Consider the following 15,113-nt stretch of genomic DNA (forward strand, 5'->3'; position numbering starts at 1 on the left):
ATACACACACACACAACCCTATAAAATGCTGGTCACATGCCTGTTAACACCACATTATTTCCAAACTTGCTCTGTTCTCTCTCCTGGGAGGAGATGTGAAGAAGTCATCCACTGCCCCCCTGGCGTTAAAGTGAGATGAGGAATGACAAATGAGCAGCCTGACTGTTGGCACAAATTGCATCAGACCGGCTCTGAGATTTATTCTCGGCTCCGAGGTTGGAATATAAGATTGCCACGAACAATTCATTTCCCCAAGGATCTAGTTCTCTGGGAGTCTTTTAAAATAAAATAAAAATCTCCCTGCCCAACTCTTTAGAGTTAAGTCGCAGCTTTCAAATACACAGAGTTTTGCTACTTGGACTTATTCATAGAGAAATAGTAGAATTCATTCTAATTTGAAGGTTTACCTTTCCTTTTTATTTATTTCTGGTAAATAACATTATTAGGGCCCAAAGCATACAAAAAACTATGCCCAAACATTATAGCCCCTGAGGCTGCACTTGGCTCAGTATTCTGTCTGTTCTGGCAGGCTGTGGCTCTCTAGGGCAGAGGTGGGCAAGGGCCACATTGCCTCATAGGAACCTTCTGAGGGCCATATGCCAGTGATAGGCAGGCAAAAGTGGTTGGTGAAACCTATGGGACTTTAATCTTTGTACAGTAAATAGGTGTTTCTAATCCAGGCATAGGCAAACTGGCCCTCCAGATGTTTGGGACGACAATTCCCATCATCCCTGACCACTGGTCCTGTTAGCTAGGGATGATGGGAATTGTAGTCCCAAACATCTGGAGGGCCGGAGTTTGCCTATGCCTGTTCTAATCCAACAATGTCTGGAGGGTCATAGGTTCCCCTTGCTACATGAACCCTTTGCACATCCAGCAGGGCTCATTTTGTGAAAGCTCATGTTTGAAAGTAAACTGGAGAACTGAACACATTAGCAACCCGTTCCATCACTTTCTGGTTGATGCAAAACTTCTGAGCAATGACAGAAACGACATAGTGTTGATTATTGCATTCATTACCCACCCATGCATTCATTTCAGATGGAAGTCGGGCAAATCAGCCCTTGCAATCTCACGCTGCCAATTGCTCTCAAAATTAGCCTATGCCGTGACTGTTAAACAAAACTTGCAAGGGCAAACGCTTAACTGTGCAGGCATTGAACTCTGGGATGATGTGTTTGCTCATAGCCGGCAATATGATGCTCTTGGCAGAGCGTGCTCATCTCAGACAATTGGAGTCCTTGTCCAAGAGAAGAGACGGCTTCCGCCACCGTAAGCCACCAACATGGCGGACAAAGGGCTCCTTTGAACCGACAGCACAATGCTGTAGATTTCACCACACTTCAGTGAAACATATCAAAGCGTTCAGACAAAGAAATACTGGGAGATCCATTTCTTTAATGTACGTATGAGTAATACCCAGCAAGCTGGAGCGACTCCAATGTTCTAAGCAGAGGCAAAGAATTAGCTTTTCCATTAGGACATTTTTTTATAACAAAGCATGACTAACATGGTCGCATTGCTTTACTGTTCCGTATATTTAGCCAAAGGTCGACAAATACACCTGACAGTTCACCACTGGCGAGTACATCTTTTAACCTGGCGATTATAACATCAGCGAGAAGCTATCAGCTCACATTCGCTAGACTTGAGCAGGGTGTGATGGTGTGAAGGAACTGGATTCTTATGAGGTAAAATGGGTATGTCAGGAATGCTGTTATGATATGAAAACTGGTATGAAAATGGTTAACTATGGGAAGAAGGGGAGGGGCTAGTATTTTACTCCAGGATAAAGCCAGTAAATATACAGTTCATGTGGGTTTATCCGGTAGTCTGCCAAGAACCACCAGATGAGGCTGTTACAGTTTCAAAGGAGGTCTCTTGGTTAATAACTTGCCAGCTATTGCCAGTTATTTACAGTTATAGGAGTTAACAGCAAAATCCAGCTTTTTTTATGGGTCAGGAGAATTCAAAAGGGCTTACTAAATGGTGATTCGTCCTTCAGTGGACATTCTATTCAAAATGTACTGGTACTCAGTTACAGGCCAATGAGGGTTTAGAGCTCCAGGGAGATCCTGATTGGTCAAAGGATTCTAACTGGGATGAATATAAAGGTGGGCACAGGACCGATTGCTGGTAGTTCTGGGAGGTTAGTTGGGGATGAGGGTTGAAAAGAAAGGGAAGGCAAGCTGAGGAAAGACAACCAGTCAGGAGGAGGAGTCTCAACAGGCAGTTATCCAGGATAGCTTTTGGCCAGAGCGAAAGCAGCTGACATTAGGTCACTGGAAGACTTCAGAGGAGGCAACTGTGATATCTTTGTGGCTGAGTTATGGTCTTCAAGTACCTGATCAGAAAGAAGACTTCAGTGGAAAGCTGAAGGAAGTCTGCCAAGGGGAAGGCAGCAATCTTAAGAGGAGGATTCTGGTGTGAGTGACAGCCAAAAAACTCCTAGTGAGGTTCTCCAAGTTCCTGTCAGTTAACTAGGAGATGAGATAAGGGGGAACTAGCTTTGCATAAATATGACAACAAGGGTAAGAACTTAAAGAATTCTGGCAGGATATGGCTCTGTTCTGCCTCCGTGGTTGGAGGAAACCGTGTGCTTCTGAATGCCAGTTGCTGGAAATCAACTTCATTGCTTTCTTCTTGTGGGGTTCCCATAAACATCTAGTTGGTCGATAAGAGAGAAGGATGCAGGACTAAATAGGCATTTTGTCTGTTCAAGCAGGGTTCTTTAAGTATATAGTTACCACTTTTGAAGCAACAGCATCAGTTTTTGAAGCCACAGTAAGTGGCTGACTCATATTTAAAGCAGCAGCGACCTATCAAAGCAAGTTGATAGGTCAGTAAACCCTTGCTGGACCTAGCAAGGAGGACCTCTGATAAAGATCCCTGGTCCATCTAGCTCAGTGTTGACTACAACGTTAAGCGGCCAACCTTTTCTGGCCAGAAGGCTGAGTTCACTCTGGGAACTACCTGCCACCAGTCAATGTGACCACGCCACACTCTCAGATGCAGGAAACAACAACCACCCCTCCTCAGAAGAGCCATACTCCTCAGATGGCCAAAGGGGACAATTTGCACACACACAGCCATCAGAGTGCTGAGCTGCATGGATAAGTTTAAGCTCCCCACCGCAGTGCTGTGCCAACTTTTGTTTTCTTTTTGCCAACACCGGTAAGATCGGGGAGGTGAGGAAAGAGACATTTGATGGGAGAGAGGACCTGATGTTGTCCCCAGGTCAGGTGTTAGCCACGCCTGGTCCATATTAGCTGGCAGTTACCCTCCAATGTTCCATGCAAGATCCTTTTCCAGCCATACCTGGATATGCTAGGAACTGAACCTGGGCCCAGCAAAGCATGCTCAGCCTCTGAGCTACAGACCTTCCATAAGCAGCCAGACATGAGTATATATTTGGAGGTAAGGTAAAGGTAAAGGGACCCCTGACCATGAGGTCCAGTCGTGACCGACTCTTGGGTTGCGGCGCTCATCTCGCTTTACTGGCCAAGGGAGCCAGCGTACAGCTTCTGGGTCATGTGGCTAGCATGACTAAGCCACTTCTGGCAAACCAGAGCAGCGCACGGAAACGCCGTTTACCTTCCCGCCGGAGCGGTACCTATTTATATACTTGCCCTTTGACGTGCTTTCGAACTGCTAGGTTGGCAGGAGCAGGGACCGAGCAACAGGAGCTCACCCCGTCGTGGGGATTCGAACCGCTGACCTTCCGATCAGCAAGTCCTAGGCTCTGTGGTTTAACCCATAGCGCCACCCGCTTCCCATATATTTGGAGGTAGCATGCTTCAATTATTATTTGATTAACTACATTTTTATCCAGCTCTAGATGATGAAGATGGCTCACCATCACCACCCTTAAATCCTCACAACAACCCTGGGAGGTTGCTGGGTTAGGCTGTGAAAGAGAAAATGACCAGTCCAAAGTTACCCAGTGAGCTTCAGGGCTGAGTGGAGATTTGCATGGGGAAATTTAGTCCAGCCAACATATCATTACACCTCACCAGATCTCTAATTTATGCCTGCACAACGCAATACAATGTTCATTAGAAACAGGCACGCCCTGTCCTCCTAAATTAACCTAATCCTTATTTTAAAGAAAAGCTGGCATTTGTTTTATAGTTATTGTATGTGGTGGAACTTATTTATTAAAGCCTAGTATTAAATGGCACATGTAAATTATTGGGCTATATACCCTGGGGTTCCCGAATGAAAGTCAGGAAGAATGGTTTGGTCCTTTGAATATTGTTCATGCATTTATATTTCCATTGCACCATGGACTGTAACACTATTTGTTATGCATAATTGATTGCAACAGTATAGGATTAATTTCACAATGGTTGACTAAAGAACCAAGCTACGCATTGCATTAAAGGCCTGATTTCATCTGACATTATCTTTTAATGTATGTAGGTGTTTTTACCTCATGCAATTAAAGTCACAGGAGTTTTTTGGGGGGGTCACTGGCCAGCCCTACCCCCCACCCCGGGACATCCCTGAAGGATGCTGTGCTTGTGGAGAGCTTCACAGATCCCTGGTTATGCAGGGCTCTAAACCGCACTGGGAGCTTCTGATTACAAGACACTGCCTACTGCAGGAATTTTGTACTTTTAACGTGGGGGACTGTAAACAATAGGATGGTAATGTAGAAGAATGACAGAATTATCAAGTGACCATGAGGGTTATCTGGTCCATCCCCCTGCAATGCAGGAATCTTTTGCCCAACATGGGGCTTGAACCTACAACTGAAATATAAGAAGAAGAAGAAGAAGAAGAAGAAGAAGAAGAAGAAGAAGAAGAGGGGGAGGGGGAGGAGGAGGAGGAGGAGGAGGAGGAGTTTGGATTTGATATCCCGTTTTATCACTACCCTAAGGAGTCTCAAAGTGGCTAACATTCTCCTTTCCCTTCCTCCCCCACAACAAACACTCTGTGAGGTGAGTGGGGCTAAGAGACTTCAAAGAAGTGTGACTAGCCCAAGTCACCCAGCAGCTGCATGTGGAGGAGCGGAGCCGTGAACCCAGTTCACCAGATTACGAGTCTACCACTCTTAACCACTACACCACACTGGCTCTTAAGAGTCTCATGTTCTTCCAACTAAGAATGGGGATTGTGGTCAAAGCAACAATGTGCCAGAGGGGCCAGTGCCGCCGCCATCAGCCTCCCGCCACATGTGATTTTGATTGCATGTAGAAAATGGATGCCTAAATATGGCTGGTTTGACCTTTTAAAAAATAAAATAAACCATGGGTGAGGTTGCATACATGCCCAGTCAGAATAGGGACCATGGAGAATGTGTGGAAGATTGTTACAACCTTTTCTCTCCAAAGTGTTCATGGGGGAAAACCCACCTTAAAGTAGATGCTTGTTGTGGGACAGAAAAACTGCAGTTGTGAAGCTCCCACAAGAAATCTAACTTTTTATAAAATCAATCAATCAATCACAGTTCTCATCCTGCGCTTCTGATCTCTATGTTTCTCTTTGTACAGCTTACAGTAATTTAAAAGACTCAAAACTAGAAACCAAAAACAATGGCTTTATAATTGTATTTGATAGTTAAGGTAGATTTATTTTTAAAGCACATTCTTCAGAGAAGACATCTTCCTTTTAAGGCAAAAAAACTTGCTGGGATGAAAATGTCTTCACCAGCTGAAAGAGGTCAACTGGATAAGGGAGTTTCTTGAGGAAAGGTGTTCTATAGAATTGGTGCAGCCACCAAGAAGGCCCCGCCTCTAGTTCCAATGAACAGTGGCCTCAATCACAGATGGTATACAGAGCAGGGTCTTTCCATTTGACCCTAATAAGATTGATACTTCCTTGGGTTCCATAGGAGGGAAGGTGGGGTATAAACATGGTAATAAAATAAATAAACAAACATTGGACAGGATGATTCTGTGTCTCCTATGGCTCAGGGGCTATAGGATTGCAGGAGGTATTTTACTACACGGGAACAACCTTATACAGAGTAAGACCAGTTGTGCATCTTGTTCATGGAACCATTGAATTGTGGGGTTAGAAGAGATCACAGCTAAGAAAATGGCCATCCAACCTCTTTTTAAAAACATCCAATGGAAAGTCTACCACCTTCCGAGGTACTCTGTTCCACTGTTAAAAAGCTCTTAGAGTCAGAAAGTTCTTCCTGATGTTTAGTTGGAATCATTATTCTTACAACGTGAATCCACTGGTTCGAGTCTTACCCTCTAGAGTAACAGAAAACAAACTTGCTCCATCTTCCATGTGACAGTTCTTCCCCTATTACATATTTGGTCTACACCAGGGTTTCCCAAGCTTGGGTCTCCAGCCTTTTTGGGACTACAGTTCCCATCAACCCTGACGACTGGTTCTGCTCGCTAAGGATGATGTGAGTTGCAGTCCAGAAATGGCTGGACACCAAGTTTGGGAAACCCTGGTAAACACTTAATGGCAGGAGCTCTCCAGTATTTCTGGCAGGCTTCTCCCCAGTCCTACCTGCAGGTGGCTGAGCCTACAGCCTGCACTCACCCAAGTTGGCATGCAAGCCGTGCTTCATAAAGAGAAGAAATGGAATCATTTGAAGCTGTAATCTGGATGCTTTGAGTGCAATAGCTACTCACGTTAAGATGCATACCTAAAACAGAGCAAAATAAAATCTTCCCAGAAGACAACTGTCAATAAATGGAGGTGTTATCAGCCAGTGGGAACTGCCACCTCATTAAAATTGAAGCGTGGTAAGAGTGTGCATTCATGCACACACATGTTTTAAATTGGAACGTTTTCCATTTGACAACAAAGTTGCCATTCTTTTAAACATATGCTGTTTCCCTTCAAAGCACAGTCCATTAGTATTCTCCCAAGGCAAACACAGCCTTTCTGCAATGAGAGAAAATCCTGCCAAGAGGAAATCTACAGCTTTTCTCTCTCTCCCCCACCTCTTCCTCTCTTTTTTTCTGCACAGCAAAGAGATGGCATTTTCAAGACAATAAAAAAGGAGGTCACAGATTTGGGAAAGTTTCCTCTGCTGGCTTCATCTCTGGAGCAGGTTGCTTGTGCAAAGGAGGAAATTCAGCCTCAACACAAGCTTTGTTAAATGTAACTTGCCCAGCTAGAAATGTTCAGACTAAATAAGCTGAATGAAGGTCTGTGGGTCCATGTGGTGAGCCCAGCATAAGGGGAGACCATCAGTTATGATGGGCGCAGTGTGCTCTACGTGGAGCTGTGATTGAAAGGATTTGGAACCCATGTTGTTGTTGTTTAGTCGTTTAGTTGTGTCCGACTCTTCGTGACCCCATGGACCAGAGCACACCAGGCACTCCCGTCTTCCACTGCCTCCCGCAGTTTGGTCAAACTCATGCTGGTAGCTTCGAGAACACTGTCCAACCATCTCGTCCTCTGTCGTCCCCTTCTCCTTGTGCCCTCAATCTTTCCCAACATCAGGGTCTTTTCCAGGGAGTCTTCTCTTCTCATGAGGTGGCCAAAGTATTGGAACCTCAGCTTCAGGATCTGTCCTTCCAGTGAGCACTCAGGGCTGATCTCCTTAAGAATGGATAGGTTTGATCTTCTTGCAGTCCATGGGACTCTCAAAAGTCTCCTCCAGCACCATAATTCAAAAGCATCAATTTTTCGGCGATCAGCCTTCTTTATGGTCTAGCTCTCACTTCCATACATCACTACTGGGAAAACCATAGCTTTCACTATACGGACCTTTGTTGGCAAGGTGATGTCTCTGCTTTGGAAGCCATAATAACTGGTGGAAAATTTGGAAGCTAGGCTGACTACATGGCATTTTACTAGCTTCTCCAAAAGAATATCATGGGGGACTTTGTCAAAGGCCTTCCTGAAATCAAGATAACTACATCCACAGCATTCCCTTGATTCAACAAGCTTGTAACTCTATCAAAAAAAGATGACATTGATTATTGTATTGTATTGTATTGTGGCTACAACTTAGTGGTAGAGCATCTGCTTTGCACACAGAAGGTCTCAGTTTCAATTCCTGGCATCTCCAGGTAAGGCTGGGAAAAGTCCTACCTGAAAACCTGGAGAGCTGATGCCAGCCAATATAGACTTTTCTGAGCTATATGGACCAGTGGTATGACTCACTAGAAGTCAGCTTCCTATTCATAGAATCATAGAGTTGGAAGAGACCACAAGGGCCATCGAGTCCAACCCCCTGCCAAGCAGGAAACACCATCAGAGCACTCCTGACATATGGTTGTCAAGCCTCTGCTTAAAGACCTCCAAAGAAGGAGACTCCACCACACTCCTTGGCAGCAAATTCCACTGTCGAACAGCTCTTACTGTCAGGAAGTTCTTCCTAATGTTTAGGTGGAATCTTCTTTCTTGTAGTTTGGATCCATTGCTCCGTGTCCGCTTCTCTGGAGCAGCAGAAAACAACCTTTCTATTCCTCTCTTGGCTCCTGGAACTTCCATGCTACCTCTCAGCTTCTGGCACTGCCACAGACTCCTGGGTGTGTCATCTACCTTCCTAGGCTTCCTTTCCATAACTGGAGTTATATATGCGTTTTTAACACAGCAAGACAATTGTTTGTGCTTCATCCAGGGCGATGCAGTCTCCACCAGGGCATAAGAACTGAAGAGGAGCCAAGGAAGGGGAAACCCAACACCAGAAATATTAGGACAGAGATTTGCATACAGGAATGCACTGCACACACCCAGATGCAAATTTAGAAACAATTGCTCTTCATTTAAATAGCAGGCAAGGCTATGAGTTGGCGACCTCTGTGCTTGCTCAGTCTGCTCCCCCGGTGCTAGTTGTTCGTGGGCAACTTCAAGGTCCCTGCTGCTCTCCCTTATGATGCTTCATCTTTAAACTGGACTCAGATCACACAGCCCTTCATTAAACTGGACAGCTCTTCCCATGGAGAGCAACATCAAATAGAAGACTGCCCCCTGAGAGCCCTTCAAATAGTGGATTGCATAGAAGGATACATATCTACTCTATTAAGGGGAAGAACACTGACTTCATGGCATGCATAAATGTATAAACCCACTCTCTTCACACCAGTTCTTAGTCATCGTCCCCCAAATTATAAACACCCAGATACTTTAGCCACTCCTCCAAGGAAAATGTGTCCTCGCCCCATCATTCATTTAAGCTTGTCCTTTTTTGCACCTTTCCTATTATTCAGTGGACTGACCAGAACTGTACACACCAGTTGAGCTATGCCAGCTATGCTAGTGGGCAAGAGCCTGGCACAATCAAAGGCATCCTTCCAGAAAGAAATTGAATTACTCAATGGCAGGCAAAGCTCCAACTTCCATGGCACTTATGACCCGTTCATCTCCGCAGACTAACACTCCTCAAAGACTCACTCCCAAGTGCTTCGTGTTCAGAGTAGTCTGGGGAATGAGAGCAGAGACGACGCCACCATGAGAACAGGGCACAGCTACAGGGAACTGTCCCTTCTCTCTGGTGGGCCTTGCAGGACAGATCTTGTACATGAAAGAAAGGGGAAATTGGCAAGACCCCGCTTGATTTATTCTGCATGGAAACATAGGGGTCATTGTGCTCAGCTGGGATGGGACACGCTAAAGAACACTAAACCATCTATTACCCTGTTTCTTGTGTCCCAATTCCTTCCTTTTTATTTATTTATCTTTTTTTTAAGGGGGGGGCAACAAGAAAGCTCAGCTACTGGCATGACACCAGACAGAAAATTTCAGGCAGTTTGCCTCAATGAAAGCAAAGTCTAAGAATGGATGCTAAACCACCTCCTTCTAAGGATCTAGCCTTCTGCTAGGATGCTACTGTTGTGGTTCCCTCTGAGCCCTTTGATCCAGGCCAGAGACCCATCTGCACTATATATTTAAAGGGGTATCATTACATTTTCACTAATCATAGCTTCCTCCAAAGAATTCTGGGAACTGTAGTTTACTAAGGAAGCTGAGAGTTGTTAAGAGACCACTATTTCCAGCACGGAGCTACAATATGGGAGAGGGGTTGACTGTTAAACTTCTCTGGAAATCATAACTCTGTTATTCAATAAGATTTTCTTTGAACATAATACTAAAAAGCTTGCAGAGATGAAACCCAGAACAAGAGGAGCTAGATAAACAGGAAGGGAAGGGGTCTGGGTTTACAAAGGACCTGCCAAGCCAAAATATATGTGGGTGGGACAACCAGCAAAGACACATTCACCCAGCTAAGCTTCAAAACAAAATTAAAAAAATCCTTCCAGTAGCACGAGACCAACTAAGTTTGTTATTGGTATGAGCTTTCGTGTGCATGCACACTTCTTCAGATACACTCATACCAATAACAAACTTAGTTGGTCTCTAAGGTGCTACTGGAAGGAGTTTTTTTATTTTGTTTTGACTATGGCAGACCAACACGGCTACCTACCTGTAACCAGCTAAGCTCACTTATGAAGCCTTTTTTACCCTGTACAGTGGTATCTCGGGTTACAGACGCTTCAGGTTACAGACTCCGCTCACCCAGAAATAGTACCTCAGGTTAAGAACTTTGCTTCAGGATGAGAACAGAAATCGTGTGGCAGCGGTGCAGCAGCAGCGGGAGGCCCCATTAGCTAAAGTGGTGCTTCAGGTTAAGAACAGTTTCAGGTTAAGAATGGACCTCCAGAACAAATTCAGTTCTTAACCCGAGGTACCACTGTACCTCCTTTACTCCTCTTTGGTCTTTGCAAGGGAAAACCAGAAGCTTTCTGGTTGCATCATCACCTCTGATTCCTGGTCCTCCTGAAGGTAGGAGGACTTCACCAAGCAAGCAGGGAAGGGCTATAGCTCAGTAGTAGAGAATCTGCTTTGCACCCAGAAGATCCCAAGTTCAATCCCCAGTATCTCCTAGTAGGACTGGGAGAGAACCCTGCTGGAAAACTGCTGCCACTCAATACTGAGCTAGATGAACCAACTCAGTATGAGGCTGCTTCCTACTTTCCTATGTCAGATGAGTGAGTGGTGGCAAATGCCCAGCATCCCATCCAGTACACTATGGTCAAGCTCTCCAATTGGTCTCCCCCCCCCCCCAAAAAAAAAGAAAACCATTGTGAGGAGAGTTTATTTGTTTTTAATTGGTCTTTTAGTCCACGTTGGATTGGACCATCATCCTCTCCCAAGAAGCCTTTTCCATCCTCTTCTTGAAACCAGATTCCAAATGGAGCCATTCCCTCCTCCCTTACATTTGCTTGAGGAGCAGGGAGGGAGGTTATGTTCTAAAAGATGCTGCTGTGAGTTATGTGCCATCCCTGCTCAGGGAAATCTTTCAACAGCTTCGGCCTGAATGAGAGCAGGGGAGGGTGAGTGTTCTCTGGTTTTCAAATGGAGTGAAATGTAGGACACATTTATTAGGTGTGAGCAACTTGTCAGAGCTGTTGCCTGGGTTTTGTGGGGTTTGTTTGTTTGCCAACCCCAAGGGACATGCTTTTTTTGCTTGAAAGGAACAGAATCAGATTCACATTTTCATTGACTCAAAGCCTGCACTCCTTCTTTCCGACCAGTTGCGTTAACCTGTGACAGAAACATGATAAAAAGTTCTGGTGCACCAATTTATGGTGGAAGAAGATCCTCTTCAGGCAGATGCATGAAATGTTACTCTCAGCGGACAGAAAAGTCATGTTGGACTTTCAAAAAATATGAAGTGCTCCTGTCCAGAATTGCCACCAGCTGGCCAAGTCCTCTTCTGGGATACACCATTACACACATCCAACTACTGGTCAGAATTTCATGCCCAGAGAACATTTTGCAGCCCTCACTATTATCAGCTCCTTGCTTTTCCCTAAATATTCTTTGGTTCTTCTTCAAATATGGGGTTTACCTAAGCATCATTTGACCTGCAACAAAATATTGCGCTGTGGATGGAGCGCCCCTGCTCGAACTTCTAGCCAGCCATGCCCTCTCTTCCAGCTGCTGCATTCTGTACCCATTTCAGTTTCTAAACCATCTCCAGAAACACCTGCACCTGGATTAATCTAACCTGCATGGAACCAAGACATGCATCTCTACATAAGCTCTCCCTAGATAGGCTAGTTTGGCAACAGCAGTCCTAAGCTGGTAAAGGGCACTCCTCACTATGGACGACACGTTGCTCCTTTTGAGTACAAATCCATGCATGCTTACCTAGAAGTAAACTCCACTGAACACAGCAGAAGGTACTTCAAAGTAAACACACACAGGACTGCATTGTTAGAACCTATTTTCTTCCCTGCTGGGGACGCACTGCAATGTTCTTCAGCTTGAAGAGCACCATCTGTTCAGATTATATTTATAATAGATACCCTCTGTGATTCAGAAAGCATCTACTGATTGTTACAGAACTTGGGCCCAGTACTTCTCCAGGCAAAGTGATCTTTTCCATTACAGCCACATGGATGAGCCACGTACAATAGCCTCCTTCCCCCTTTCTTTAATTCAAGGTGGCAACACTCCTATTAGTTATCAGGAAGCAAGAGGGTCACATCAGTACATTTATTACTTCCTCTAAGGCTGCAGAAACACATTTTTAAATGAAACAAGCTAAAAGCAGGGCTGCATCTTCTTGTTGTTGTTTTAAGAATCTGCATGTGTGAATGTGGGCCACGTTTTTTCTAACTTCTAACAGATCTAGTTGCTTAGGGTCTTGTGCATTAAAACAATCTAGCACCTGAGAATATCAGCCCCTCAGACCCCATGAAGAAGTCTTGGGTGCTGCAGGGAGAAACAAGCTGGTAGCTGTCGATCTAAGTTATGGATTCAGAAATGAATGCTATGGTGTTAACTGGTGGTGACAGCTGCAATCCAATTAAGGCAGTGCAGCTTAATTAAACCATTGTAAATAGAGACTTTAGCATTACTGGTGATTGGCAGGCTCGGTAACCCTCCGCAACAGTGAGATGGCCTGGATCCAATGAACTACTTTACGGAACACCTCAGGGCTCACACATGCCCAGTGCAATCTTTGAGTTCTTGCAGCCTTTCGACACTACGTCCACTTGCCACATCTCAAGCAGCTTTTGAAACTCTCGATTTCAGAAATGACATGGCTACAGGGCACAAGGGAACTGCTTTCCCAGAAACAGGAGTCCAAAGAACAGCCTGAGCAGGAGACGTTGGCCAAGATGGAGCAGGCCAGGTTGCTGGCAGAGGAGGAGAGCCTAACGTCTGCTTGGGTGCAACAACTTGAGTTTATGGTGGACCTTCATTGCCACCTGGAGCATGAAACTAACAAAAATGACCATAGGTCAGTGGTAAAGTGTCTGCCTTACAAGCAAAAGGTCCTATGTGATACTGGAACAAACTGGGGCAGGTCACGTGGTTAAGCCACAATCACAGCACATAGAGTGTGTTTGGCTTGTCATCATCTGCTTCCAGGTCCTGCACACATCTCCATTTCATGATGCCCTGCATGCTTTGACTGAACTCTTGTTTTTACTAAGATGTTGCTTTCCCATTGTTCATTTATTGCATTTCATAGAATTTGTGTTGCTTTCTTTTGTTGCGTTGCATATTGTTTCATTGTTTTACTCATTCCAGGTTGAACTCATACTATATGCTGTCTGGGGAGTGGCCCCGTTCTTCCCAGTATCTAAAGCATGGGGTATAAACTGGCTCTCTGGAATGAGCAGCCAGTGTGCTAAATTGCTGTCACTGCTCTTATATCGCAGACCTGCCATCTTTCCCTCCATCTCATCTCATTTCATATCTCACCCACTTCTGTTTATTTGAACCCAGGTTGAGCTGATCCCTTCCCCCTCACATGACAGAACTGATTCCAGAGCTTTGTCTGACAGATCTGGAGCAAACATGGGGAATCTTTGGTTCTCTGAGTGTTGCTGTACTATGCTTCCCATCACCACCCCCAGCAAGCATGGCCAATGGCCTGGGATGATGGGAGTTGTATTTCAGCAACAAGAAAGAAAGAAAGAAAGAAAGAAAGAAAGAAAGAAAGAAAGAAAGAAAGAAAGAAAGAGAGAGAGAGAGTTTGGGGGAGGAAGCTTATTTATTTCCTTTTGTTCTTGTTTTTAATCATGTCTTTTGTGTTCTCATTTTGTTTTTTTATGTTGTGAACTGCCCTGTGATCTTTGGGTGAAGGACGGTATACAAATTTAGTGAATAAATAAACAAAGCACAATAAAAATAGGGGGCCATGGGTTCCCCACATCTGCCCTAGAGGAAATACATTCAGTTTAATTGTGTTTAAGCTTACTTTATCTATTTAAGAATATTTAAAAACAAATTCTCCTGGGTGATACACTGATTCAACTATATATAAAACATGACTTTAAATACACTGACCATTATAAACAACTATACATTAAGCCATCACTAGAAATAAAGGTAAAAATCAATAAAACGTTTAAAACAAATGCAACTAAGCCTCAGTTTCTAAGCTTCTGGGTTGGCAGTGATCATAAGTTTTTGCTAAGATGCATCACTTATACGAGCACCCCTTGAAATATTCACATTCTTTCTTTATCACTTCCAGACTGACACCTTCCAAAAATGATTTTCTTTGCAACTCTCAGTTAAAATTGTAGCTCTGTGAGGGAAATAGGGGATCTCCTAACAATTCCCAGCACGCTTAACAAGCCACAATTCGCAGGATTCTTTGCGGGAAGCCGTGGCTGTTCAGAGTGCAATGATGCTGCTTTAAATGCATAGTGCAGATGGGGCATTTCATCAAGGGTCCTATGGCTGCAGTATTTATTTATTTTTCTGTCACTGTTAAGGAATACAGGTATTTCTTTATTTCTCCCAGTATCGGTTTCAAGCTCTAGATCCAACTCCAGAGAGAAAGAAAAAATTCTATGGATGCTTGTATGCTGTTTCAAGTGCTCCATGTAAGAAAACCACTCCAAAAGCATGTCAAGCAGTTGCGTCCTTGAATAGGTAAAAAGCTGCTTTTCCTAGAGACTTCTAAAAAAAAATTAAATGCCAAAGAGTGGGGAAAGCTCTCCAGTCCAAGATGACAGCTGAAAGGTTCAACTGTAGCACCCAGACTCTTGCACTGATCCCGACACCACCATTAACATTGTTCTGCAACATCATAGCTTTTGTTACAATGAACTGGAAACATGACTGATGAGCTCCGTTTTAAGAATGTAAAAGACCCCTGGATGGTTAAGTTCAGTCAAAGGCAACTGTGGGGTTGCGGCGCTCATCTCGCTTTCAGGCCG

At 44.4% G+C, this 15,113-nt stretch overlaps 1 protein-coding gene and 1 long non-coding RNA gene across 2 annotated transcripts in view; one reads left to right on the forward strand and one right to left on the reverse strand.

Annotated features, from left to right (window-relative positions):
* SDC3 (syndecan 3) overlaps nucleotides 1-15,113 on the reverse strand; it is a 107,772-nt gene that overhangs the window by 34,022 nt on the left and 58,637 nt on the right. The gene's annotated exons all lie outside the window — the stretch shown is intronic.
* Nucleotides 1,307-4,405, forward strand: LOC310684881. The gene is made up of 2 exons (XR_014514924.1): nucleotides 1,307-3,417; nucleotides 3,788-4,405. It is a non-coding gene; the product is annotated as an uncharacterized lncRNA (long non-coding RNA).

Source organism: Podarcis tiliguerta, assembly GCF_965153285.1.
Source record: "Podarcis tiliguerta genome assembly, chromosome: 8".
Taxonomy (NCBI): domain Eukaryota; kingdom Metazoa; phylum Chordata; class Lepidosauria; order Squamata; family Lacertidae; genus Podarcis; species Podarcis tiliguerta.